General features: G+C 43.6%; 1 non-coding gene across 1 annotated transcript; it reads left to right on the forward strand.

Moving 5' to 3' along the window:
- Window positions 1–3,990: 3,990 nt before the first annotated feature.
- Window positions 3,991–4,203, forward strand: LOC144099621 (small nucleolar RNA U3). The gene has a single exon (XR_013307445.1). It is a non-coding gene; the product is annotated as a small nucleolar RNA U3 (small nucleolar RNA).
- Window positions 4,204–5,230: the final 1,027 nt, after the last annotated feature.

The following is a 5,230-nucleotide window of genomic DNA, read 5'->3' on the forward strand; positions in this document are numbered from 1 at the left end:
CCAATTTTTCTGTGCTGGGTTCTAGCTTAGGATAGCATATGATAACGACACCATCTTGAAATGGTGTGTCGGAGAAGGCTAGCAAGTAGAAACGCCGTATGTAGAACAAGGGTCTGGCCTATTAGCTTTCTCTGATTACACAGGAGCGGAAGACGGTGGCACCATTAATCTCCACAGCCAGCTCTTGACAGGCGCGAACGTGTTTACCGTTGCTTGCGGGCGTAGCTGGGGTGGACTGGGGTGGCTGGCTGATTAACGAGTCGCACCAAGTGATGCGGACGGAAAGCTATCCCTCCTGGCTTAAGAAGCCCTACGAAGTGGGCGCCACTCGGCTGTTTCAGAAAGCTGTGAAAAATTGTTTCTGGACGTGCTTGAAACCAACACGTCAGCCGGTGCCTGTGGACGCAGGCGGAGGAATTCGCGCGAGCTTACACTGCGAAAGAGATTCCTCCGCAAAGCTTGGCCCGCCCCGAAGAAAGCTAGAGGCAAAGAAAAATCTCCAACGACGCAGCGAATCAATCCTTTGAGTTTATAGCTGGCGTTTCCATTTCCTCCCGCGGAGTGGCAGCACCTCCTCGGGAAACGAATGACTCAGAAAGCACGCTGCCGTTCTTATCATACCAGAGAGTTAACTGACCAAGCTTGTGCACTCACGCTTTTTGAAAAAGTACAACTGACAGAACTGGCATCGTGAAGACACAAGTAACATTTTTTTTTCGTCTTAACCTATTTATACGCACACGCTAAGATTCAGTACCACCGTGCGAATATGCGCGAGCGGGTTCGAAATAATGTACTGCATTTCATCATGTGCTGGAAAATTGAAAATTGAAAATTGGTTTTTGGGGAAAGAAAATGGCTTAGTATCCGTCTCACATATCGGCGGGCACCTGAACCGCGCCGTAAGGAAAGAGATGAAGGAGGCGTGAAAGAAGAAAGGAAGAAAGAGGTACCGTAGTGGAAGGCTGCGGAATAATTTCTACCACCTGGGGACCTTTAACGAGCACTGACATCGCACAGCACATGGGCGCCTTAGCGTTTCGCCTCCATCGAAACGCAGCCGCCGCGGTCGGGCTCGAAAATTTTGGTTTAGAATTCCAGACAGAGGTACGTACCAACGAATTACGTGATCTTAGTCTGTGACAGTGGGCGCATATGATAAACACTCGGCGTCAGAAATTTACGGATCACGCGAGACGTTCAAATAGGCTATTTGCTTGCAGGCTTCCCTCACTGCTGTTTTTCGCCCTAATGTGCAGGCTCCACATTTTTGCTTCAAGTTACAGGCAATGGCTGAGACGAGGCTTACCTTTTTCAAGACTCGCGTTCCATGTAAACTTTTGATGTCGGGTGTACGTTGGTCAAAAAAGCTTTGTCTAAAGTGAACCGACTTGCGGTATTAGCTGTTGTGGAGTCTGCTCTGAGCATCTCGCATCTGACGCTACTGGTATTCCGTCCGGCTAAGTGTAGAATAATAAAGCACAGGGATTAGACAGCAAATTTTGTGCAATCAGCTGCTGTTCTTGTCGCTCGATAACACTCTCGTAATATAATAAAAGTGTAATTAAAAAAATAGAAAACAAAATAGCATCTGTAAAACCGAATAAACAACCCAACAGCCCTCCTGTCGACCAACCTTATTTTTGTTTTGCCAGATGTAGGTCCTAGAGATGACGTCAAGTTGGTCATCTTGATCTTGGTATGCAAACGGAATGTTTAAATAGAACATTTGTCCCAGCAATGACGCATGTTAGGGCTTTTAACTACTAAGTCGATCGCCAGCCATTATCTGCACATTAGAAAATTTTCGCGAATCTTCCATCGAATGAAATGTATCGCGTCTCTTCTCCAATTCATCATCGTCATGAGCCTAACAACGCCACCTGCTTCACGAAAGCCTCTCCCATGTCAGCATTGAGGGTAGATAGGCTGCAGTTGTCGTAATTGTGTAACAAACTTTTTTGCCTCCATGCTTTTCTTTTCTGCCATGAGTGCACCAGCGAGAAAATGGCGATATTTTGCTCCCATTTTCAATCAAAGCAAAATTTTTATGGAACTTTCTCAGTAAGCCGAATAAGGTGCTAGTAAAACCGATTCATTTACTTAATAAAAAAAACACTTTTTACGCCGACAGTAGCACCCCTGAAAGCACATATTAAACTACTCTGTACAGCAATGTAATCTAAGGTAATATATCACTGTACCTAAAGAGCTAGGAACAGTTATGCTTTGCAAGCTTGAGGCACACAATCTTTAAAAAGATTAGACACGCCCCACATAAGACAATAAATATAAGCGCTCAAGCTCATTGACAGGGCTAGCCTTGAAGGGAAGGCCAGAGCGCTTGGACTGAGGAGCCCTCCCTGGAAAGTTTTATTTTGCCCTATTAAACATGGATTCTACTCCATATCTCTTTCGCTAACCGTGAAATGTTTTGTTAAAGAAAAAACTACCAACAAGTAGGGTAATGTCAGTACTTATATATCAAGCCTGAATTTCACATAGAGATGGCGGCTTTCCGAATCCTTAGTTTTATTTTGTGGGCCTTTTAATGACAATCACTTCAGGGTGCGGGTTTTTTCCTAATGAAATTGTGATGCCCTGCATGTGATGCTGTACTTCTTTCAAGCATCAGTTTTTAACGATTATTCAAGTAAAACCCTTTTCCGCTGTATAGACACAAATAATCATTAATTAGTAGTTCTGCCGCACCGGTCTAGACAGCTTTAATGTTACTCAACCAGAGCCGTACAATCAGCCAGGGTGATGTCTGCAATCTCCAAAAGGGAGGCCTGTGCATTAATAGAAAGCGCGGACACAATAGCATTCGGCAGCATCCAAAGGCGAGAGATAACGGAAATCATGAGCACACAGTTTACTCAATGTCGAAAGTTGTGGGCGATAATTTCATTTTTTCCACGTTATTTTCTGTTAACCTCAGCATCGATTATGCAAAATAATAATAATAATAATAATAATAATAATAATAATAATAATAATAATAATAATAATAATAATAATAATAATAATAATAATAATAATAATAATAATAATAATAATAATAATAATAATAATAATAATAATAATAATAATAATAATAATAATAATAATAATAATAGTAATAATAATAATAATAATAATAATAATAATTTATTGCCACAGCATATTGAAATACATACAGAATTGGGCCTGTCAAAGCCATAAGGAGGCTTGCAGGACTAGGCCCGGCAACATCGGCGAGCGAAAAGTGATGGCAATACAAGTCACAAAATAAAGTACACACACTGAATACATATTATAAAGAGAAAAGAAAGAAAAAAAACTACAAAAAAACTACACATCTCAAGTGTCATTTGTTTTCTGGCACAAACGCTTTTCACAGAGTTTTAATCATGCGTTTAATAGTTGCCTTAGAAGTAGCGGATAACACATCATCAGGAAGGCTATTGAATAATGTAGGGACGTATACACAGCGTCTTGCTTTGCCGTATCTGGTCGCGTACCTATGGATCTTAGAGCGTTGGCCTTTACGTAGCGTTCTGGCCACAACTGATTTTGTCTTGAACGCAGGATTCCAGAAGTGTCGGAGAACAACGGTTTGTTTATATAAGCGCTCAAAGGAAGGAAGACCAAGGATATTAAATAAGTTATGTGAAGGTGGAAAGGACTGTGCATAGGCGGTACTTTTCAGCATACTTTTTAAGAGCGTGTCTACACGGTCATGCCACTTTTGATAATAATAATTGGATTTTTGGGGAAAGGAAATGGCGCAGTATCTGTCTGATACATCGTTGGACACCTGAACCGCGCCGTAAGGGAAGGGATAAAGGAGGGAGTAAAAGAAGAAAGGAATAGGTGCTGTAGTGGGGGGCTCCGGAATAATTTCGACCGCCTGGGGATCTTTAACGTGCACTGACATCGCACAGCACACGGGCGCCTTAGCGTTTTGCCTGAAGGCGCCCGTGTGCTGTGCGATGTCAGTGCACGTTAAAGGTCATTCTTCATAGGATAATTTCTACAGGAAGATCGCCGAGTCGCAAGTCGCGATTTCGGAGCACACTCATCCACGATGAGGAGTCGAGGGTCTTCGCCTGAGCGCGAAGCCGGCTACGGGACTTTGGGTTCCGACCCGGGTTCCTGCCATTGATGACCATTCCTTCAGGTTTAAGCAAAGTGACAAAGACCAACTTTTCTCAGAGTGAGCGAATCAGCTGCACAAGTTCCTGGCGCATTCAGGATGGCCTGCCGATAAAGATGATTGCAAGCAGCATTTGAAAGCTACGGAAAGGTAGGTCGATGGCGCAAAAAATATCTCGCCTCTCTTTACGCAACTTGCGTAGGTCGCAGTCCCTTGGTGGCTGCTCATTCTATGCGCAGAGCACGCCCTCTTCAGATCATTCGGCTCTGGAAAAAAGAATGCTGACTGCGCACAAAAATTATAGAACAGGGAGACCAAATAGCGCCCCGCGGGACAAAATCGGAGCAAACGCGGGTCGAAGCTTCGCCGACCTCTCAACAACTGCTGCCTTTACATGACGTTGCTCTCAGGCGCTCGGCAAACAGGTGCGACAGGCAGCCTTTTCATGGGGAGGTGAATGCTTTCAACCAAGTGCAATTAGCGCACCGCGTAATTGTTTTCTCCTCTGACTTCATGAATTGTATGTCTGCGGTCGTTTCAGACTACCTCGAAGTTTCTTTTCAGTTGCGTGTGCCTGCGCATGGAGAAGAGTATGAATTTTACATATCAACAAAAACTACGAGCATCAAGGAAACGGGAAGGTACAAACGCGGGCTACAGGTATTGAAAACTGAAAATCAGATATTTTTTTTTGTAAACCCCGAAGTGCGTCTTTGGCAAGGTTAGTACTATGCAGTCATCACATTTTAATACTGCCACGCGGAAATAGGCTACTCATCATGTACTTCCTCGTAGAACAAAAAGTGATAGCGAGAACGTATTCCTCAGAAACCTCGTGCCGTCTTATAGAATAATAGTCGTCAGTGAACAAACATGTTGCACAAAACCTCGACTCTTGCACCCCAAAGTGGTCCCATTGACACTGGGCATACTAGCACATGCTCCGCATGAATGTGTCATATCACTTAGGGCAGCTTTAGTCTCTTCACTTTATGACCAAAACAAGGAAAGGAAACGAGATCACATGACACTAAACGTAATTACTGAAGATAGTTAACAACAGGTTTGACGGCTAGCCTGCACGCGGCGTTT

Source organism: Amblyomma americanum, chromosome 7 (assembly GCF_052857255.1).
Source record: "Amblyomma americanum isolate KBUSLIRL-KWMA chromosome 7, ASM5285725v1, whole genome shotgun sequence".
In the NCBI taxonomy this organism is placed as follows: domain Eukaryota; kingdom Metazoa; phylum Arthropoda; class Arachnida; order Ixodida; family Ixodidae; genus Amblyomma; species Amblyomma americanum.